Source organism: Coregonus clupeaformis, chromosome 24 (assembly GCF_020615455.1).
Source record: "Coregonus clupeaformis isolate EN_2021a chromosome 24, ASM2061545v1, whole genome shotgun sequence".
In the NCBI taxonomy this organism is placed as follows: Eukaryota; Metazoa; Chordata; class Actinopteri; order Salmoniformes; family Salmonidae; genus Coregonus; species Coregonus clupeaformis.
The window spans coordinates 33753054-33777973 of NC_059215.1; the positions used below are offsets into that span (position 1 = coordinate 33753054).

Sequence of the window (24920 nt, forward strand, 5' to 3'; positions counted from 1 at the left end):
TGTCAGATGTTTTCAAACCTCAAAAGGAGCCTTATGTTAAGAAACGTACACATCCCGAGCCATTGGTTTTGTAGATCAAACGATAATGTCACAACACCAAATGAATGGGAAATATGAGCACCTGAGATGCTGATCTGTTTATGAATGAAACATTGTGCCCATTGTGCTCATCTTTTCCATTCATAAGCAGATCAGCACCAAGATAAGCACCATGGTGTTCATCTTTTCCATTCATAAACAGATTGTGCTCATCTTTTCCATTCATTTGGGATTGATGAATATAGCTGTATCTATACAATCAATGGTGTTGGACATCTTCACATTAAACATCTGACAAACTTAGATTTTGGAGTGTAATGTCCATTTAAGAATATTCTTATGTGGAACAGAAACACTGTTCATGAGTTCAATGGACTTTTCTCTCAACCAGCTGTATGTATAACTTTAATTCAGATAATTTCAAATACATTATTTGTAAACAACATGATTGATTTGTATGACTAAATACCCTTTTGTATGTATCGTGAAAGTATGTTTTTGTAGGAGGAGTTCTGTCTGTTTATGTTTGACTTCAAGAGGTGTTCAGAATGTTGCATTCTGTGGACACTAAAGGAGTTGAGTGTATTGAGACCACAGTTTTATTGCAAATAGGTCCTGTGACTTACTGGTTTTCAGTAACCACGCTAACATGTGTTTCTGGGAAATCATTAAGCATGCCAGTGCCATACTTCCTGCAATGTATATGGTTGAGATAATGTAGGTGATACAGTGCCTTCAGAAAGTATTCACACCCCTTGACTTTTTCCACATTTTTTGTTACAGCCTGAATTTAAAATGGGTTACATTTAGATTTTATGTCACTGGCCTACACACAATATCCCATGTAGACATTTTTACAAATTAATTTAAAATGAAAAGCTGAAATGTCTGGAGTCAATAAGTATTCAACCCCTTTGTTATGGCAAGCCTAAATAAGTTGAGGAGTAAAAATGTGCTTAACAAGTCGCATAATAGCTTGTGTGGACTCACTCTGTGTGCAATAATAGTGTATAACATGATTTTTTAATGACTACCTCATCTGTGTACCCCACACATACAATTATCTGTAAGGTCCCTTAGTCGAGCAGTGAATTTCAAACACACTAGCAATGATCAACAACCAATTTGACAGAACTTGAAGAATTCTGAAAATAATAATGTGCAAATGTTGCACAATCCAGGTGTTGAAAGCTCTTAGACTTACCCAGGAAAACTCACAGCTGTAATCGCTGCCAAAGGTGCTTCTACAAAGTATTGACTCAGGGATGTGATTACTTATATAAATGAAATATTTATGTATTTCATTTTGAATACATTTGCAAACATTTCTTAAAACATGTTTCACTTTGTCATTATGGTGTATTGTGTGTAGATGAGTGAGAGAAAAAATTATATTTCATCCATTTTGAATTCAGGCTGTAACACAACAACATGTGGAGTAAGTCAAGGGGTATGAATACTTTCTGAAGGCACTGTATCTAGCCTGGTCCCAGATCTTTTTGTGCGGTCTTGCCAGTTGTGCTGTCTTTCCAGTTGACAAGACGGCACAAACAGATTGTGGACCAGGCTAGGGGATATCTGTACTTTTCCACTATACTCTTCACCTTTTCTTGGTTACTGTAAAGCTGGATGAAGAGGAAACAAAGCATGAGAATGTTGGCTTCTTCTCTTGTCAGTGTTGAATCTTTGTTGTGTTCTCAAGGTCATTCTCTGTGAGAAAGACACTAATTTTCAAAGCGCTGGCTTTTAAAAAGTTCCATAAAACCCTGTGTTAGTCATTACTGTACTTAAACGCTGTTAACAGAATTACTTTGGTGTCTGAGAGCCTTTAACTCAAGATAAGGATTTCTGTTTGGCTTTTACATGTACAGATTTTACCTTGCTTCCCTCTAGTGGTAGAGTACTGTAAACTTTTCAATACACATTTGATAATTAGGGACCATAGTATTTCTTGATCAGGTAGTGTACTCATGGCCCTATTGGCATCCCTTTAATATTTAATCACATTCATTGAGAAAATGTAAAACAAAAGACCGTAAGTGACACATTACTTCCCTATAACTTTTGAACAACATTGTAAACCATTACTACTGCGTACATTCAAAATGTGGTATCAATATAATTTAACATGCCTTTCGAGCTGACATGACCGACACAGTATCTGAAATGACAAATAAAATAAAACCACATTTTATTGGTCATGTACATGTGTTTAGCAGATGTTATAGCGGGTGTAGCGAAATGCTTTTGACAGTTCAGAAATATCTAACAAGTAATATCTAACAATTTCACAACATACATCCAATACACACATCTAAGTAAGGAATGAATTAAGAATATATACATATATGGACGAGTGATGTCAGAGCGGCATGGACTAAGATACAGTAGAATAGTATAGAATACAGTATATACATATGAGATGAGTAATGCAAGATATGTAAACATTATTACAGTGGCCAGTGTTCCATTTCTTAAAGTGGCCAGTGATTTCTAGTCTATGTCTATAGGCAGTAGCCTCTAATGTGCTGGTGATGGCTGTTTAACAGTCTGATGGCCTTGAGATATAAGCAGTTTTTCGGTCTCTCGGTCCCAGCTTTGATGCACCTGTACTGACCTCACCTTCTGGATGATAGCGGGGTGAACAGGCAGTGGCTCGGGTGGTTGATGTCCTTGATTATCTTTTTGGCCTTCCTGTGACATTGGGTGCTGTAGGTGTCCTGGAGGGCGGGTAGCTTGCCCCCAGTAATGCGTTGGGCAGACCGCACCACCCTCTGGAGAGCCTTGCGGTTGCGGGCGGTGCAGTTGGCGTACCAGGCGGTGATACAGCCCAACAGGATGCTCTCAATTGTGCATCTGTAAAAGTTTGTGAGGGTTTTAGGTGCCAAGCCAAATTTCTTAAGCCTCATGAGGTTGAAGAGGCGCTGTTGCGCCTTCTTCACCACGCTGTCTGTGTGGGTGGTCCATTTCAGTTTGTCAGTGATGTGTACGCCAAGGAACTTGAAGCTTTCCACCTTCTCCATTGTGGTCCCGTCGATGTGGATAGGGGGTGCACCCTCTGCTGTTTTCTGAAGTCCACGATCATATCCTTTGTTTTGTTGACGTTGAGTGAGAGGTTATCTTTCCTGGCACCACACTCCCAGAGCCCTCACCACCTCCCTGTAGGCTGTGTCGTCATTGTTGGTAATCAAGCCTACTACTGGTGTGTCGTCTGCAAACATGATGATTGAGTTGGAGGCGTGCTTGGCCACGCAGTCATGGGTGAACAGGGAGTACAGGAGTGGGCTGAGCACGCACACTTGTGGGGCCCCAGTGTTGAGGATCAGCGAAGTGGAGGTGTTGTTTCCTACCTTCACCACCTGGGGGCGGCCCGTCATGAAGTCCAGGACCCAATTGCACAGGGCGGGATTCAGACCCAGGGCCTCGAGCTTAATGATGAGCTTGGAGGGTACTATGGTGTTGAATGCTGAGCTATAGTCAATTAACAGTATTCATACATAGGTATTCCTCTTGTCCAGATGGGATAGGGCAGTGTGCAGAGTGATGGCGATTGCATCGTCTGTGGATCTATTGGGGCGGTAAGCAAATTGAAGTGGGTCTAGGGTGGCAGGTAAGGTAGAGGTGATATGATCCTTGACTAGTCTCTCAAAGCACTTCATGATGACAGAGGTGAGTGCTACGGGGCGATAGTAGTTTACTTCAGTTACCTTTGCTTTCTTGGGTACAGGAACAATGGTGGCCATCTTGAAGCATGTGGGAACAGCAGACTGGGATAGGGAGAGATTGAATATGCCCGTAAACACACTAGCCAGCTGGTCTGCGCATGCTCTGAGGACACAGCTAGGGATGCCGTCTGGGCCGGCAGCCTTGCGAGGGTTAACATGTTTAAATGTTTTACTCACGTCGGCCACGGAGAAGGAGAGCCCACAGTCCTTGGTAGCAGGCCATGTCCGTGGCACTGTGTTATCCTCAAAGCAGACGAAGAAGGTGTTTAGCTTGTCCGGAAGCAAGACGTCGGTCTCGGCGACGTGGCTGGTTTTCCTTTTGTAGTCCGTGATTGGCTGTAGACCCTGCCACATATGTCTTGTGCCTGAGCCGTTGAATTGCGACTCCACTTTGTCTCTATACTGACGTTTTTGCTTGTTTGATTGCCTTGCGGAGTGAATAACTACACTGTTTGTATTCTGCCATATTCCTGGGTCAACTTGCCATGGTTAAAGGCATTGGTTTGTGCGAATGCTGCCATCTAGCAACGGTTTCTGGTTAGGCTAGGTTTTAATAGTCACAGTGGGTACGACATCTCCTATACACTTCCTGATAAACTCAGTTACCATATCAGTGTATTCGTCTAAATTATTTTCGCAAGCTACCCGGAACGTAGTGTGATCAAAACAATCCTGAAGCGTGGATTCCAATTGGTCAGACCAGCATTGGATAGTCCTTAGAACGGGTACTTCCTGTTTGAGTTTCTGCCTATAGGAAGGGAGAAGCAAAATGGAGTCATGGTCAGATTTGCCGAAAGAAGGACAGGGGGTGGCCTTGTAAGCATCCTGGAAGTTTGATTAACAGTGGTCGAGTGTTTTAGCAGCGCGAGTATTACAGTCGATATGTTGATAGAACTTCAGCAGCCTAGTCCTCAAATTTGCTTTGTTAAAATCCCCAGCTACAATAAATGCAGCCTCAGGATATGTGGTTTCCAGTTTGCATAAAGGCCAGTGAAGTTCTTTGAGGGTCATCGTGGTATCGGCTTGAGGGGGGATATAAACAGCCGTGGCTATAATGGAGGAAAATTCTCTTGGGAGATAATAATCGGCATTTGATTGTGAGGTATTCTAGGTTGGGTGAACAAAAGGACTTGAGTTCCTGTGTGTTAATACAATTACACCATGAGTCGTTAATCATGAAACACACATCTCCGCCCTTCTGCTTCCCGGAGAGATATTTATTTCTGTCTGCACGATGAACTGAGAATCCCTCTGGCTGGACCGATTTCAACAGAGTATCCCGAGAGAGCCATGTTTCCGTGAAACACAGTATGTTACAGGCCCTGATGTCTCTCTGGAAAGAAATCCTTGCCCTGAGCTCATCAACTTTGTTATCCAAAGACTGAACATTAGCGAGTAAAATACTCTGAAGCGGTGGGTGGTGTGCGTGCCTCCTAAGTCGAACCAGCAGGACGCCTCGAGTGCCTCTCCTCCGCCGGCGATGTTTTGGGTTGGCCTCTGGAATCAGTTCAATTGCTCTGGGGAGAGTGCACAAAGGATCTGCTTCGGGGAAGTCGTATTACTGGTCACAATGCTGGTAGTTCTGTTACCGCCGCTCTGATATCCAATAGTTCTTCCCTGCTGTATGTAATGACACAAAACATTTCCTGAGCTAATACTGTAAAAAAAAATACATAAAAAAAAAAAAATACCGCAAAGTTTTCTAAGAGTTAGTCGCGAGGCCGCCATCTCGGTCGGCGCCATCAAACACAATAGATTTGAGTTTTTTCAGAAATCTTGTACAATGATAATGACTCTGCATGTTGTAACTTTGTTAGTTTTGTTGATTGGTATCTCAGTCCACTTATCTCTTCAGTTTTTGACCATGTTCTGTGGAGAACATTAAAAAAACGGATGGTGTATCACAAGTGACACACCAATGATGTGTGGTCAGGTCATTTATTTATTCCATGTTGCTTTCTCATTTGGTTATCGACATTTGCACTATAATATATTGCCTATTGACATGTTTTTGACATACAGTATAAAGTGTGTTCACAGTGAAAAGGAGCTGGGGTCACTTACAGTGTTGATCCAGCCGATATGGGATATGACTTTGGTGAAGATGCTGTGTTTCTGTGAGACGTTACAACCCTGACCAGAGCAGACGCTCAGCACACCATGACCAATCCAGGAGCCATCGGCGTTCTGGCAGTTCAGGAGGCCACCAGAGTCACCCTGGGTCATCATGGAAAAGTTACATTAGGTGAAATCAAGGTGCAAGATGACTCAAGGTATTGGACTGAGATATGGTAAGTTTCAATGTTGTTGGGCTACTTTTGAATGTAGAATTGAGGCCTTATTATTGGCTTCACTTGAATTATTTAATTTAAACAATTACCCCCAAACCCCATTCCCTTAAAAACAGCATATTCCATCAGTTAAATGTTTATTTATAATTATTTTCTAATGTTTTTGACATAACATTTTTTCAAGGTGAACACAGGGTTGTTACGACGCCACCTCCTCCAGCACAGACCAACATGTCAGTGGTCAGGGCCCTCCACCAGTTAGGCTGTGTATAGCTTGCATGGTCAATGACAGGCACGAGGACCTGCTGCAGGATGTCAGTGATGGGGCCTCCATCTGAGGATCACAACAGAATCACAAAAGCTCAGCTAAGAGCCAGGGCTCGGGTCAGTTCCATTTCGATTTTCTTCAATGTGTTTCAATTAGGAAAATGTGGAATTGGAATTTCAGTGTACTTCCTGAATTGATATGGAATTGACCCATACCCTGGTAAGGGTTTCTGAACCATAATGCCCACAGGGTTGGGCAGGGAAACATATACAGTGGGGGGAAAAAGTATTTAGTCAGCCACCAATTGTGCAAGTTCTCCCACTTAAAAAGTTGAGAGAAGCCTGTAATTTTCATCATAGGTACACGTCAACTATGACAGACAAAATTAGAAGAAAAAAATCCAGAAAATCACATTGTAGGATTTTTAATGAATTTATTTGCAAATTATGGTGGAAAATAAGTATTTGGTCAATAACAAAAGTTTCTCAATACTTTGTTATATACCCTTTGTTGGCAATGACACAGGTCAAACGTTTTCTGTAAGTCTTCACAAGGTTTTCACACACTGTTGCTGGTATTTTGGCCCATTCCTCCATGCAGATCTCCTCTAGAGCATTGATGTTTTGGGGCTGTCGCTGGGCAACACAGACTTTTAACTCCCTCCAAAGATTTTCTATGGGGTTGAGATCTGGAGACTGGCTAGGCCACTCCAGGACCTTGAAATGCTTCTTACGAAGCCACTCCTTCGTTGCCCGGGCGGTGTGTTTGGGATCATTATCATGCTGAAAGACCCAGCCACGTTTCATCTTCAATGCCCTTGCTGATGGAAGGAGGTTTTCACTCAAAATCTCACGATACATGGCCCCATTCATTCTTTCCTTTACACGGATCAGTCGTCCTGGTCCCTTTGCAGAAAAACAGCCCCAAAGCATGATGTTTCCACCCCCATGCTTCACAGTAGGTATGGTGTTCTTTGGATGCAACTCAGCATTCTTTGTCCTCCAAACACGACGAGTTGAGTTTTTACCAAAAAGTTCTATTTTGGTTTCATCTGACCGTATTACATTCTCCCAATCCTCTTCTGGATCATCCAAATGCACTCTAGGAAACTTCAGACGGGCCTGGACATGTACTGGCTTAAGCAGGGGGACACATCTGGCACTGCAGGATTTGAGTCCCTGGCTGCATAGTGTGTTACTGATGGTAGGCTTTGTTACTTTGGTCCCAGCTCTCTGCAGGTCATTCACTAGGTCCCCCCGTGTGGTTCCTGGATTTTTGCTCACCGTTCTTGTGATCATTTTGACCCCACGGGGTGAGATCTTGCGTGGAGCCCCAAATCGAGGGAGATTGTCAGTGGTCTTGTATGTCTTCCATTTCCTAATAATTGCTCCCACAATTGATTTCTTCAAACCAAGCTGCTTACCTATTGCAGATTCAGTCTTCCCAGCCTGGTGCAGGTCTACAATTTTGTTTCTGGTGTCCTTTGACAGCTCTTTGGTCTTGGCCATAGTGGAGTTTGGAGTGTGACTGTTTGAGGTTGTGGACAGGTGTCTTTTATACTGATAAGTTCAAACAGGTGCCATTAATACAGGTAACGAGTGGAGGACAGAGGAGCCTCTTAAAGAAGAAGTTACAGGTCTGTGAGAGCCAGAAATCTTGCTTGTTTGTAGGTGAGCAAATACTTATTTTCCACCATAATTTGCAAATAAATTCATTAAAAATCCTACAATGTGATTTTCTGGATTTTTTTTCTCAATTTGTCTGTCATAGTTGACGTGTACCTATGATGAAAATTACAGGCCTCTCTCATCTTTTTATGTGGGAGAACTTGCACAATTGGTGGCTGACTAAATACTTTTTTCCCCCACTGTAACCAGGTTTCCACACAGGAAAATAATAGACAAAATTAGGAAGGTTCAGACACACTGTAGAGATGTCCCAGACCGGTGACATAGCAGGGCTCGTTGTGGGGCAGGGTGAAGCCAGCCTCGGGAAGACAGGCAGCCATGATGGAGTCAGTGAAGGTAACAGGGTCTCCAACTTGATCAGGGCAACGTCATTACTGCATAAGACAAACAGGGAGAACCCCCAATGAGCTACCAATACACACATAAAGATGTATAGTCTGACAGCTATCTCCTTCCAAAATTAACAGTAGCTTTAGTAAGTCTGGTAATTTAGTGTGCTAGCTGTGATTGTATTGTTACTGTTGGTATTTACTGGTGCAGTGACCTAACTACTGCTGCTGGTATTTGGTTGGAATTACTGTTGTTTCTTCATAGTGAGATATTCACATGGTCATACAGTGAGGGAAAAAAGTATTTGATCCCTGCTGATTTTGTACGTTTGCCCACTGACAAAGACATGATCAGTCTATCATTTTAATGGTAGGTTTATTTGAACAGTGAGAGACAGAATAACAACAAAAAAATCCAGAAAAATGCATGTAAAAAAAATTATAAATTGATTTGCATTTTAATGAGGGAAATAAGTATTTGACCCCTCTGCAAAACATGACTTAGTACTTGGTGGCAAAACCCTTGGCAATCACAGAGGTCAGACGTTTCTTGTAGTTGGCCACCAGGTTTGCACACATCTCAGGTTTCGAGGCTGACGTTTGGCAACTCGAACCTTCAGCTCCCTCCACAGATTTTCTATGGGATTAAGGTCTGGAGACTGGCTAGGCCACTCCAAGACCTTAATGTGCTTCTTCTTGAGCCACTCCTTTGTTGCCTTGGCCGTGTGTTTTGGGTCATTGTCATGCTGGAATACCCATCCACAACCAATTTTCAATGCCCTGGCTGAGGGAAGGAGGTTCTCACCCAAGATTTGACGGTACATGGCCCGTCTATCGTCCCTTTGATGCGGTGAAGTTGTCCTGTCCCCTTAGTAGAAAAACACTCCCAAAGCATAATGTTTCCACCTCCATGTTTGACAGTGGGGATGGTGTTCTTGGGGTCATAGGCAGCATTCCTCCTCCTCCAAACACGGCGAGTTAAGTTGATGGCAAAGAGCTCGATTTTGGTCTCATCTGACCACAACACTTTCACCCAGTTCTCCTCTGAATCATTCAGATGTTCATTGGCAAACTTCAGACGGGCCTGTATATGTGCTTTCTTGAGCAGGGGAACCTTGCGGGCGCTGCAGGATTTCAGTCCTTCACGGCGTAGTGTGTTACCAAATGTTTTCTTGTTGACTATGGTCCCAGCTGCCTTGAGATCATTGACAAGATCCTCCTGTGTAGTTCTGGGCTGATTCCTCACCGTTCTCATGATCATTGCAACTCCACGAGGTGAGATCTTGCATGGAGCCCCAGGCAGATGGAGATTGACAGGTCTTTTGTGTTTCTTCCGAATAATCGCACCAACTGTTGTCACCTTCTCACCAAGCTGCTTGGCGATGGTCTTGTAGCCCATTCCAGCCTTGTGTAGCTCTACAATCTTGTCCCTGACATCCTTGGAGAGCTCTTTGGTCTTGGCCATGGTGGAGAGTTTGGAATCTGATTGATTGATTGCTTCTGTGGACAGGTGTCTTTAATACAGGTAACAAGCTGAGATTAGGAGCACTCCCTTTAAGAGTGTGCTCCTATTCTCAGCTCGTTACCTGTATAAAAGACACCTGGGAGCCAGAAATCATTCTGATTGAGGGGGGGTCAAATACTTATTTCCCTCATTTAAAATGCAAATCAATTTATAACATTTTTGACATTGGTTTTTATTTGTTGTTATTCTGTCTCTCACTGTTCAAATAAACCTACCATTAGCATTATAGACTGATCATGTCTTTGTCAGTGGGCAAATGTACAAAACGCAGTGTGCATTAAGTCGCTCGCCCAATTCCCAATGGGAAGCAGTTACTTTACCGGCTGAGGATGGGGTTCCAGCTCTCGTGGACGATGATCTTGGAGGTGCCCATAGGCACAGAGGCCTCCTCAGTCTCTTTCAGGTTGTGCTTGCCCAACTCCACTCTGTAGGTCCTGCTACTGCTGCATATTGACAGAGTAGAGCACACATTAGGAGGTTATTGGTCATTCTATTCATTCATTCATTTAAACTGAGCTAATGTTTTCTTGATGGATAGGGTGCAAGTGTAACCAACCACAGCTAAGCTACTGAATAGTCAAACATCTACTGACACCAAATTTTATTGAGGGCTATTACATGTGCGAACAATGTTGTGTTTATGTTATGATACCAAAGTAAGGCCACCAAAGTGTTGAATGGCTTGAGTTGATGTGTTTAGTACATAATGCAGTGTGCAGCCATGATGATGTTGATCAGAGTGCCACCAAACACGTTTCCACGCACCAATGTCATTGTACTGGAGAGAGATCTGGAATACAGAGGACAGGACAGATAGTTAGCATCTCTGCTGTCAGGTTGAAGTTAGTCTCTTGTGACAGTTAGTCATGAGTGTCGAGATTCAGTTGAAGTGTGAAGTGCAGGGGCTTGATTCCATTTAGATAAGATTCTCCCTTACATTTCTTGTTAACTTAAGGTTACTTTCGTAACCCCGGTTCTGATATTATGAGTGAGTGAGATATCTCACTGCAGGGCTCCCTCATCAGAGGTGTATGATTGGTTCTTTGAGCTACTTAGAGATTCGGTGAATCAAACAGTGAGATATTGAAACGAATAATTGAAAGAGAACTGATAATAATATAGGAATTGTTATGTTCTGTTAATTACTGATATCCCCTTACGGACCAAGCACCCTTGGTCATGCGCAGTGATGCGCCACATTATTATTGTATTGCCAACTAGCTACTTCCTTATTATATCCATAAAGTAATAAGAGCTAAGACACTACAGGAATAGAGATTAAACACCTACCAAGCAAGGAGAATAGTTTTTTTTACCCAAAGGTTTGTAGTACGTATGTAGCAGGGTTGAAGAAACTGTCCGGGCATTGCCAGTTTAGAGAAAAACTGAAATGACACATTAAGGGCTAGATTTGTTTGTGGACTGAAACATGAACACATTCAGAAATGTTTGCTCACATAGACAGATCTCACTGTAGCTATGGAAATCGCGACCAAAGATGCAATTGAGTTGCAAAGCAAAATAAATACTGACCTCCTTTCAGAATGTTCCTGCACAAGTTTTCACGCAGCCGACAGCGCCCCCGTGTGGCCGAAAAATGCGACAGGGGTGCCAGAGGTGCCACAAAGCAGAGGACTGCAGTTTCAGAAACAAAATTTGTCACAAATGCAATAGAAGGGGCACATTAAAAGAGCATGCAGAGCAAAATACAGTCAAAATACAGGAAAACTGAGAAAATGAAACGGTCTGTGCACTAGCAGAACAATTCATGGTACAATGGAGTTAAACACAGTGACTTCTCCCAGCAGTAGCATAATGGGTGACACCAGAAATTGAAAGCATACCCCTCAAAATGCAGTGTCTATCATTTCCACGACTGTCTACAACGAGTACATCAAGGCAATCAAGCTGAAGAAAACAAATGTGTTGCTGAAGACATACTCAGGACTGAGATTGAGATCAATGGGGGCGTTGCAGGTCAGAGTGAGTTATGGGGAGCAAACACAGCAGTTACGGCTGTATGTTGTGCCTGGAACTTGTCCCCCATTATTTGGCAGGGAATGGCTGTCCAAAATAAAGCTTAACTGGTGTGACTTGAAAAAGCTTCACACGTCCCAGCTTAAAGAGAAAGGCACAGACCAAACACTGGAACACTTGCTGAAGAAATACGACACAGTTTTTAGTGATCAGATGGGAACACTAAAAGGCTTAACAGCCGAACTCGCACTGAGAGATAATGCAACCCCAAAATTCTGCAAAGCCAGATCCGTTCCATAGTCCCTGAGACCAAAGGTGGAAGCGAAAATCTATCGCTTGCAGGATAGCTTTATCTTGGCCAGGTCGCAGTTGTAAATGAGAACTTGTTCTCAACTGGCTTACCTGGTTAAATAAAGGTGAAATAAAAAAAATACAGGGATCCTGACGAAAGTGGACAGAAGCAAATGTGCCACACTCATTGTTCCCAATGTAAAGAAAGACAGGTCTGTTTGAAAGTGTGGGGACTTCAAGGTCACTGTGAATTCAATGTTGCATGGGGACCAATACCCCCTGCCCCGTCTGGATGACATATTTGCTGCACTAGCTGGTGGGAAACACGTCAGTAAAATCGACTGAAACAGGCTTACCTGCAGCTAACGGTTGAAGAGAGCTCCAAACCGTACCTGATGATAAACACACACAAAGATTTATACAGGTATAACCGCCTGGTTTTTTGGCATTGCATCATCCCCAGCCATTTGGCAACGAACTATTGACCAGATCTGTCAAGGAATCCCAGGAACCCAGTGTATCCTGGATGACATGATCATAACAGGCCGCACAGACAAAGAGCACCTGGCTAACCTGGAAGAGGTCCTGAGAACAATGAAAGAGTACGGACTACATGCAAACTTACAGAAGTATGAGTTCTTCAAAGACAAGATTGTCTTCTGTGGATATGAAATCAACCGCAATGGATTGCCCAAAACACAGGACAAAATTGATGCAGTGGTTCAGGCACCACAACAGTAGAAAATGTGACACAAGTGAGATCTTTCACTGGACTGATCAATTACTGCAGAAGATTCCTCCTAAACCTTTCAGCAGTACAACCTCTCAATCAGCTCCTGGAAAGAAAAGGAAATGGCAGTGGACAGCACAGTGTGAAAATGTGTTTCTTGAGGCAAAACAGCTCATCGCATCATGTCCTGATGCATTACGACCCCGAACTGCCAGTGAAGTGTCCTTTCACACACACTGAAAGATGGCTCAGAGAGGCCAGTGGCCTTTGCGTCACGAACATTGAATGATGCAGAGAATAACTACTCACAAATTGACAAAGAAGTGCTGGTGTGGGGCGTCAGGAAATTCCTCACATACCTGTATGTCAAGCGTTTCTCGCTGGTTATGGATCACCAGTTGTTGCTTTCCATTTTCAGTCCAAAGAAAGGCATTCCGGCCATAACAGCTGCCGGGTTACAGCTTTACGCCTTGTTCCTTGCCGGTCGTATGTATGACATTGAGTTTAAGCCGATGACCCTCCACACAAACGCAGATGGATTGTCCAGACTGCCCTTCTCTACAAAAGAAAAACGAAGGAGTGTGGATGCAGTGGACATTTTCCATACCTTTTATCTCAAGTCAAGCACAGTTATCAAATGGGAAACAAGGAAAGATGTGACTTTGTCAAAAGTATACACCTAGATCCTGTCAGGATGGTCAGCTACAGGCAGCAAGTAGCTGGCACAGTATTTCCAGCGGAGAAACGAAATTACAACGCACCAAGGATCTCTGATGTGGGGAATGAGAGTCATGATACCCCAGTAATGCCAACATCAGGTTTTGCAGCAACTACATGAAGGGCATGTTAGAATTGTCAAATAGAAGCTGCTCGCGAGGAGCCACTTCTGGTGGCCCAGTCTGGATCAACAGATAGAAAACATGGCAAAGAACTGTAGGGGATGTTTGGAAACCCTTCACATGCCTGCTCCTGCCGAAGTCCACCCATGGGAATGGCCCACAGAGCCATGGCAGAGAATTATTGTGGACTACGCTGGCCCCTTTGAAAAGCACATGTTTCTGGTCATAGTTAATGCTCATTCCAAATGGCCAGAAGTGTTTTGCATTGACTCCTCCACCTCAGCTCAGACTATAGAGTGCCTCAGAACAACGTTTGCACGCTTCGGATTGCCTCTGCAACTGGTAAGCTACAATGCGCAAGCTGTCATAAGTGACAAGTTTACACAATTCATGCCAGTAAACGTAATCAAACACTCAACCTCAGCTGTGTACCACCTTGCCACCAATAGGCTGGCAGAACGCTTTTTGCAAACCCTAAAGCAAGGACTATGCGCAGCAAAATGAAACGAAGGGACTTTGCAAACAAAACTGATCAAGTTCCTGGCCTCCTACTGAAACACCCCACATGCCACGACAAATGAAAGCCCAGCAGCACTGATGTTCGGGCGGCCTCTCCACACATGGCTGGACATCATGAAGCAAACGGGTGTAATGAAGTGCTGAACAAACAAGCAAAGATGCTCTCCGGTGGCCGTGAGCACAATCTCCAAACAGGATAGGAAGTGATGGTGCTAGACTACAGAATAATAATCATTTTGGGGGTGCTTATATTTGTCGTGTTACACACAAGTGTGTAATGGAAATGTGTTTATTGCATATCCCAACTCCCCCTGAGACACCCGCTGAGAGTGGGGTCACGGCCAGGGTCACCATTGTACAGTGGCCATGGAGTAATTAGGGTTAAGTGCCTTGCTCAAGGGCACAGCGACAGATTTTTCACCTTGTCGGCTCCGGTATTCGAACAAGCAACCTTTTTGTTATTGGCCCAGTGGTCTAACCTCGAGAATACCTTCCGCTGCTGAAGGGGAGGGAAATGGACAAGAGGGACCGTACAAATGGAACCCAGGTCTTACCAGTTTCAAGTGAGCCCAGACATGATGTGGTGGTGTCACATTAACCAAATGCATTCCATGGGAAACAGCACAACAACTGAGAGAGAACAGGCACAGAGAACTCCTAGGAGTGGCACAGCTGTAGAGGGCAGTGGAGTGGCAGGAGCCTCCAGACAATCCAAGGCACTACCCAGAATGATGGCACCGTCCACCAGACAGACAAACTTAGATTAAAAAATAAATAAAACTAAGACTGTTTGAACTAAGAAGTTCAAATCAAATAAGCAAAATGACTACAAGTTCTGTGAAATGTGTTGGGTTGTTGTGGTTTGGTAAAAGTGAAGGGAGAAAATGTTATGTTTTGTTAATTACTGATGTCCCCTTTAAGGACAGAGCGCCCTTGGTCATGCGTAGTGTTGTGCCACGTTATTATTGTATTGCTAACTAGCTACTTCAGTAAATGTGTAACTCAAGTTCACATCCTTGTATTTGGAGTCTTCCTTATTATATCCATAAAGTAATAAGAGATAAGACACTACAGGAAGAGAGATTAAACACCTACCAAGCAAGGTGAAGAGTTTTTTTTCAGTTCCTCAACTGGGCGAGGAAAGGATGTCAGTTTTCTGAATAGAATCTAGCCTTGTTCTCACCTGCTAGGGACAGCTGTTGTGTCTGGTGTCCTCTCCCGCCATAACTCGTGTCACCACCAGAGGAAAGGTGGCAAGGCCACACCCATAGGCTGTGAACAGTAAATACAAAGAGAATGGAGGTGTGACGGAAATGTTGATCTTGTGAAAAGACAGCCGTGAAAATGTTCGTCTTCTCTTAGTGTCATAAATAATCCTTGGTTCCTGCCTGTGCTTGGTAAAGATATGACGGGGGGGCGACATGACTCCTCCTTAGGACCATCTGTCAGAACTCCCATAATATGTTCTTTAAGTTAAGATAAGAGACAGTGCCAAGACACATGCCGGAACAAACCCTATGAGCTATGCCTATGTAACGCGTCTGTACCAGTATATAAGGGATAACGGGACTGCCCCAAAGAAGAGAGCTCCTGATCGACATGTGTACTTGGTGCATTGAGTTGGTTGGAACCTCTCCAGCGCACTGATAATAAAGAATTATTCATTTAAGATTGACTTCGAGTGTCCCTGTGTAGAATTTCCACGACAATTTGGCGTCACGAATGAGATTATTGATTCTGCCTGCGGAGCTTTCCAGTGGGGTTCTGTGAGGAAAACCGGTGGGTCATTTTATGAAGCGTGAGGGTAATTCCCGTCTGACCAATAGAGGACGAGGACCCGCCCAGACCCTTACTGTGAGCTGCCCAGGAGGAGACACATCATCCGCGAACAATAGAGGGACGGCAACTGATTTCAATTAGTCAATTTAAATGAATTTGTAGAAAAATTAAATAAAAATATAAAACCAATAAAACTAAACATAAAGATGTAGAAGGAGGGTACCACTAGTCTTAAATAATAGCACAAGGTGTTATTCTATATGTATGGGAAGCGGCAAGACTATAGAGCCTATAGAGACCAAAGCATTTATGATTATATAAACTACTGACACTATAGACACTGAGACTATAGATACGCGAGACTATAGAAACTGTAGAGAGTATAGATACTGTAGACTATGGCGACTGTAAAGTCAAAAGTTTGGACTCACGTACTCATTCCAGGGTTTTTCTTTATTTTGACTATTTTCTACACTGTAGAATAATAGTGAAGACATCAAAACTATGAAATAACACATGGAATCATGTAGTAACCAAAAAAGTGTTAAACAAATTATTCAAATAGCAACCCTTTGCCTTGATGACAGCTTTGCACACTCTTGGTATTCTCTCAACCAGCTTCATGAGGTAGTCACCTGGAACGCATTTCAATTAACAGGTGTGCCTTTTTAAAAGTTAATTTGTGGCATATCTTTCCTTCTTAATGCATTTGAGCCAATCAGTTGTGTTGTGACAAGGTAGGGGGGTATACAGAAGATAGCCCTATTTGGTAAAAGACCAAGTCCATATTATGGCAAGAACAGCTCAAATAAGCAAAGAGAAACAACAGTCCATCATTACTTTAAGACATGAAGGTCAGTCAATACGGAACATTTCAGAGTTACCTCTGCTGCAGAGAATAAGTTAATTAGCGTTACCAGCCTCAGAAATTGCAGCCCAAATAAATGCTTCACAGAGTTCAAGTCACAGACACATCTCAACATCAACTGTTCAGAGGGGACTGTGAGAATCAGGCCTTCATGGTCAAATTGCTGCAAAGAAACCACTACTAAAGGACACAAATAAGAAGAACTAATTGGGCCAAGAAACACGAGCAATAGATGTTAGACCGTTGGAAATGGAGGAGGAGGTGTTATGGTGTGGTGGTGCTTTGCTGGTAACACTGTCTGAGCTTTATTTAGAATTCAAGGCACACTTAACCAGCATGGCTACCACAGCATTCTGTAGTGATACGCCATCCCATCTGGTTTGGGCTTAGTGGGAATATCATTTGTTTTCCAGAAAATCACATTGTAGGATTTTTAATGAATTTATTTGCAAATTATGGTGGAAAATAAGTATTTGGTCACCTACAAACAAGCAAGATTTCTGGCTCTCACAGACCTGTAACTTCTTCTTTAAGAGGCTCCTCTGTCCTCCACTCGTTACCTGTATTAATGGCACCTGTTTGAACTTGTTATCAGTATAAAAGACACCTGTCCACAACCTCAAACAGTCACACGCCAAACTCCACTATGGCCAAGACCAAAAATTGTAGACCTGCACCAGGCTGGGAAGACTGACTCTGCAATAGGTAAGCAGCTTGGTTTGAAGAAATCAACTGTGGGAGCAATTATTAGGAAATGGAAGACATACAAGACCACTGATAATCTCCCTCGATCTGGGGCTCCACGCAAGATCTCACCCCGTGGGGTCAAAATGATCACAAGAACGGTGAGCAAAAATCCAGGAACCACACGGGGGGACCTAGTGAATGACCTGCAGAGAGCTGGGACCAACGTAACAAAGCCTACCATCAGTAACACACTACGCAGCCAGGGACTCAAATCCTGCAGTGCCAGACGTGTCCCCCTGCTTAAGCCAGTACATGTCCAGGCCCGTCTGAAGTTTGCTAGAGTGCATTTGGATGATCCAGAAGAGGATTGGGAGAATGTCATATGGTCAGATGAAACCAAAATATAACTTTTTGGTAAAAACTCAACTCGTCGTGTTTGGAGGACAAAGAATTCTGAGTTGCATCCAAAGAACACCATACCTACTGTGAAGCATGGGGGTGGAAACATCATGCTTTGGGGCTGTTTTTTCTGCAAAGGGACCAGGACGACTGATCCGTGTAAAGGAAAGAATGAATGGGGACATGTATCGTGAGATTTTGAGTGAAAACCTCCTTCCATCAGCAAGGGCATTGAAGATGAAACGTGGCTGGGTCTTTCAGCATGACAATGATCCCAAACACACCGCCCGGGCAACGAAGGAGTGGCTTCGTAAGATGCATTTCAAGGTCCTGGAGTACCCTAGCCAGGCTCCAGATCTCAACCCCATAGACAATCTTTGGAGGGAGTTGAAAGTCCGTGTTGCCCAGCGACAGCCCCAAAACATCACTGCTCTAGAGGAGATCTGCATGGAGGAATGAGCCAAAATACCAGCAACAGTGTGTGAAAACCTTGTGAAGACTTACAGAAAACGTTTGACCTGTGTCATTGCCAACAAAGGGTATATAACAAAGTATTGAGAAACTTTTGTTATTGACCAAATACTTATTTTCCACCATAATTTGCAAATAAATTCATTAAAAATCCTACAATGTGATTTTCTGGATTTTTTTCCCTCATTTTGTCTGTCATAGTTGACGTGTACCTATGGTGAAAATTACAGGCCTCTCTCATCTTTTTAAGTGGGAGAACATGCACAATTGGTGGCTGACTAAATACTTTTTTCCCCACTGTATGTGGGAACTCCTTCAAGACTGTTGGAAAAGCATTCCAGGTGAAGCTGGTTGAGAGAATGTCAAAAGTGTGCAAAGCTGTCATCAAGGCAAAGGGTGGCTATTTGAAGAATCTCAAATATAAAATATATTTTGATTTGTTTAACATTTTGTTGGTTACTACATGATTCCATATGTGTTATTTCATAGTTTTGATGTCTTCACTATTATTCTACAGTGTAGAAAATAGTCAAAATAAAGAAAAACCCTGGAATGAGTAGGTGTGTCCAAACTTTTGACTGGTACTGTACATATGACGTGGAAGAAGGCTAGAGCTAGTCTTAGAGAGAAGACTAGAGCAAGGGCAAGTAACGGTACCATGCCCTGCTGACAGCTGTCTGTAGGCAATTATAAGATAATTATCTATGTGGGCTGCAGCCACTGATTATAGCACAAGATTATATTCTATATGTATAGTGAAGATTCATATGGTCCATAGGAAGTAACGACAGGAGAATCGTTGAGGATGCACATGGAGTAATAAGTGAGATTACTGAGTGTGTTTGGGAATAGTGTGTGATTGTGAGATATGACATATTAAGCTGATTGAAATTTGGATAATAAACTGATTGGAATTTGGATAATAAGATATTGAAATTTGGATATTAAGCTAATTGAAATGTGAATATTAAGAGATTGAAATTTGATAATAAGCTGATTTAAAGGAATGAAATTTGGATAATAAGCTGATTTGAAATGTGATAATAAGAGATTGAAATTTAGCTATTAAGTAGAGAGTGAATGAGAGCTGTCAGGGGACTAGCTCCAGTGAGAAAGATGATTGAATGGATACCCCAACCAGTTCTGTGTGAGCTGAGTTTTAAAAAAATCAACAACGTTGTCTAGGGGTTCCGTCCACCACCGCCATCGTAGTCTGGGACAACTAATAATAGCACGAGTGTTATTGTTGTTTTGAATATATAGGAAGTAGCGGTCTATAGGCATTTCTGGGAATTTTCTATGTGGTCTGGGACCACTGTAACATAGTCTCTCGGAGGCTAGGGAACCATTGAAGATACATATGGTGCATAGGATGCACCTGGAGTGGTGTGGATGTGAATACCAAAGTGTAGTTACGTATATAGGGAAAAGTGAATATGAAGATATGAAAGAAGAGAGGACTATTTCCGAATATGCTGTTAAATAGAACATGAGTGAATATTTAAACCTCTGTATGAGTAGAACACTGGTGTAGAGGAGGAATTTGTGGGGCAACGCAAATGTATAATGGGTTACTAGAGATAAAGTAACATAATACGAGGCGGCCGCGAAGGATATCCTACAGACACCCGACAAGGCCCAAATCCCCGTCATTCGCATGAGGAAGAGACGGAGATATCATGGACGTAGGTCGGGGTGCCTTGTAAGGATCCGACGGCGAGCGAGTAAACTGCCGCTCCCATCAATCCTATTAGCCAATCTTCAATCATTGGAGAACAAATTGGATGACCTAAGATTACGGTTATCCTACCAATGGGACATTAAAAAGTGTAATATCTTATGTTTCACCGAGTCGTGGCTGAACGACGACATGGATAACATACAGCTAGCGGGCTATACACTACATCGGCAGGATAGAACGGCTGACTCCGGTAAGACAAGGGGTGGCGGTCTGTGTATATTTGTAAACAACAGCTGGTGCACAAAATCAAATACTAAGGAAGTCTCGAGGTTTTGCTCGCCTGAGGTAGAGTATCTGTAGACCACACTATTTACCAAGAGAGTTTTCATCTATATTTTTCATAGCTGTCTATTTACCACGACAAACCAATGCTGGCATTAAGATTGCACTGAATGAGCTGTATAAGGCCATAAATCAACAGGAAAACGCTCATCCAGATGCAGCACTCCTAGTGGCCGGGGACTTTAATGCAGGGAAACTAAAATCCGTTCTACCTAATTTCTACCAGCATGTTAAATGTGCAACCAGAGGAAAAAAAACTCTAGACCACCTTTACTCCACACACAGAGACGCATACAAAGCTCTCTCTCGCCCTCCATTTGGCAAATCTGACCATAACTCTATCCTCCTGATTCCTGCTTATAAGCAAAAACTAAAGCAGGAAGCACCAGTGACTCGATTAATAAAAAAGTGGTCAGATGACGCAGATGCTAAGCTACAGGACTGTTTTGCTAGCACAGACTGGAACATGTTCGGGATTCTTCAGATAGCATTGAGGAGTACACCACATCAGTCACTGGCTTCATCAATAAGTGCATCGATGATGTCGTCCCCACAGTGACCGTACGTACATACCCCAACCAGAAGCCATGGATTACAGGAAACATCCGCACTGAGCTAAAGGGTAGAGCTGCCGGTTTCAAGGAGCGGGACTCTAACCCGGACGCTTATAAGAAATCCCGCTTATGCCCTCCGACGAACCATCAAACAGGCAAAGAGTCAATACAGGACTAAGATTGAATCGTACTACACTGGCTCTGACGCTCGTCGGATGTGGCAGGGCTTGAAAACTATTACAGACTACAAAGGGAAGCACAGCCGCGAGCTGCCCAGTGACACAAGACTTCCAGACGAGCTAAACCACTTCTATGCTCGCTCGAGGCAAGCAACACTGAAGCATGCATGAGAGCACCAGCTGTTCCGGATGACTATGTGATCACGCTCTCCGTAGCCGATGTGAGTAAGACTTTTAAGCAGGTCAACATTCACAAGGCCGCAGGGCCAGACGGATTACCAGGACGTGTACTCCGAGCATGTGCTGACCAACTGGCAAGTGTCTTCACTGACATTTTCAACATGTCCCTGACTGAGTCTGTAATACCAACATGTTTCAAGCCGACCACCATAGTCCCCGTGCCCAAGGACTCTAAGATAACCTGCCTAAATGACTACCGACCCGTAGCACTGACGTCTGTAGCCATGAAGTGCTTTGAAAGGCTGGTCATGGCTCACATCAACAGCATTATCCCAGAAACCCTAGACCCACTCCAATTTGCATACCGCCCCAACAGATCCACAGATGATGCAATCTCTATTGCACTCCACACTGCCCTTTCCCACCTGGACAAGAGGAACACCTACGTGAGAATGATATTCATTGACTACAGCTCAGCATTCAACACCATAGTGCCCTCAAAGCTCATCACTAAGCTAAGGATCCTGGGACTAAACACCTCCCTCTGCAACTGGATCCTGGACTTCCTGATTGGCCGCCCCCAGGTGGTAAGGGTAGGTAACAACACATCTGCCACACTGATCCTCAACACGGGGGCCCCTCAGGGGTGCGTACTCAGTCCCCTCCTGTACTCCCTGTTCACCCATGACTGCATGGCCAGGCACGACTCCAACACCATCATTAAGTTTGCAGACGACACAACAGTGGTAGGCCTGATCACCGAAAACGATGAGACAGCCTATAGGGAGGAGGTCAGAGACCTGGCCGTTTGGTGCCAGGATAACAACCTCTCCCTCAACGTGACCAAGACAAAGGAGATGATTGTGGACTACAGGAAAAAAAAGAGGACTGAGCACGCCCCCATTCCCATCGACGGGGCTGTAGTGGAACAGGTTGAGAGCTTCAAGTTCCTTGGTGTCCACATCACCAACGAACTATCATGGTCCAAACACACCAAGACAGTCGTGAAGAGGGCACGACAAAGCCTATTCCCCCTCAGGAGACTGAAAAGATTTGGCATGGGTCCTCAGATCCTCAAAAAACTCTACAGCTGCACCATCGAGAGCATCCTGACTGGTTGCATCACCGCCTGGTATGTCAACTGCTTGGCCTCCGACCGCAAGGCACTACAGAGGGTAGTGCGTACGGCCCAGTACATCACTGGGGCCAAGCTTCCTGCCATCCAGGACCTCTATACCAGGCGGTGTCAGAGGAAGGCCCTCAAAATTGTCAAAGTCTCCAGCCACCCTAGTCATAGACTGTTCTCTCTGCTACCGCACGGCAAGCGGTACCGGAGTGCCAAGTCTAGGTCCAAAAGACTTCTCAACAGCTTCTACCCCCAAGCCATAAAACTCCTGAACAGCTAATCATGGCTACCCAGACTATTTGCACTGCCCCCCCACCCCATCCTTTTACGCTGCTGCTACTCTGTTAATTATTTATGCATAGTCACTTTAACTCTACCCACATGTACATATTACTTCAACTACCTCAACTAGCCGGTGCCCCCGCACATTGACTCTGCACCGGTACCCCCCTGTATATATAGCCTCCCTACTGTTATTTTATTTTACTTCTGCTCTTTTTTTCTCAACATTTTTTTCTTGTTGTTTTATTTGTACTTTTTTGTTAAAAAATAAATGCACTGTTGGTTAAGGGCTGTAAGTAAGCATTTCACTGTAATGTCTGCACCTGTTGTATTCGGCGCATGTGGCCAACAAAATTTGAGTTGATTTGATTTATAAACGTTTATGAGATTTCCTCCACCCTGTTAATACATTTAGAAATAAACCCCATACCCTGTTAAATAGAACCAATGATTTTCTGTATTCACCTACTCAACCGTTTAACTTGCTAGGTAGAGACTTATAATGGACAGAGCACCATGCCATCTACAGGGGACTGATAGACAGTGCCAGCCGAGTTAATACATATTGATCACTCCAAAGCATTACATATGAATCTTAAAATAATAGACATTTAATAAGTGTGAAGCGGAAAGTGAATATCCAACAGAAATTGGTAATAAAAATATAGAGTAACATTGTTAGGGTAGACTAAAATTAAAACAATGCCTTCCAATATCGAGAAAGTTATCATGTTTGTTTTGTTTTAAACCTTGCAATATGGGGAAAGCAGAACGTTGTTTGAGAGTGATCCGTGTATTAGTAGAAGCATATGTGTAACTGTATGAAGCAAAGGTCTTAAGCCATGGTTTTACAAGAATGATTGTACAACCCAGAATTAAGTGTTTGAAAGTGTCTGTGGTCTTAAGTCTTGATTTTGTTTACTTATTAATTAAATTGATCCCAAGGATGAACCAGACTTGTGGAGGTCTACAATTTTTATTTGATGATTTCCTTTGATCCCCATGATGTCAAGCAAAGAGGCACTGAGTTTGAAGGTAGGCCTTGAAATACATCCACAGGTACACTTCCAATTGACTCAAATGATTTCAATTAGCCTATCAGAAGCTTCTAAAGCCATGACATCATTTTCTGGAATTTTCCAACCTGTTTAAAGGCACAGTCAACTTAGTGTATGTAAACTTCTGACCCACTGGAATTGTGATACAGTGAATTATAAGTGAAATAATCTGTCTGTAAACAATTGTTGGAAAAATTACTTGTGTCATGCACAAAGTAGATGTCCTAACCGACTTGCCAAAACTATAGTTTGCTAACAAGAAATGTGTGGAGTGGTTGAAAAACGAGTTTTAATGACTCCAACCTAAGTGTATGTAAACTTCCGACTTCAACTGTATATTTTCCAGTCAATTTTATTTGCTAAAAGCCACATATGAAATTGGGAATTGGTCTCACTATTGCTTCAGACATATTCTGACATTTTAGTTCACTTTAAGACATGCATATGTATTGGGTAGGATTTGTTCAAAACAATCTAACATTTGGTACATTTGAAATGATTATTTCTTCAGTTGAATGTAGTTGATCCATATTCCACTTATTTTGTATTGCATGTAAAACAGAAATGTAAAACAATCCTTAGCACTATCATGCCTGTATCTTCACCCCTTGTATTCACATCAAGGCTGTATTTATACTGTACTGTATGTTTGGTGTGTCACCCAAAGTTAACCAGTACTGGGAAACTCAACCAGCCAATTCGGGAAACCACATATGTAAGGGGCTAGGGACACAACACATTTTCGGTGACAGAACTTTCCCATTGCTACTCAAAGCAGAATCTCTCACAATCCTTTACGTGTTTTAAAAAACAGCACACAAGGCAACCTAAAGATGACTATAAATGAAAACTATAAAATAAACTATGGATCACAGGATTTGTTAACTTTTCTTCTTGTATACACAGCCTTATACTAACTTGTTGCTCAGTTATTCATACAGGCAGATATGGCTCCTCCCCCTGTTATGGTCTCTTGTCATAGGCAACAGGACGATAACAATCATTCCTTTGAGAGAAAATAGCTTACCTTCTATTGTATCAAGATGTTTCTTAGCCATTATTGCTCATTGGTAAAAATCTGCATCAGCTGATC

The 24920-nt window shown here is 43.1% G+C and overlaps 1 pseudogene; it reads right to left on the minus strand.

The window, feature by feature from the left end:
• Positions 1–5615: 5615 nt before the first annotated feature.
• LOC121537251 lies at positions 5616–24885 on the minus strand (annotated as a pseudogene).
• Positions 24886–24920: the final 35 nt, after the last annotated feature.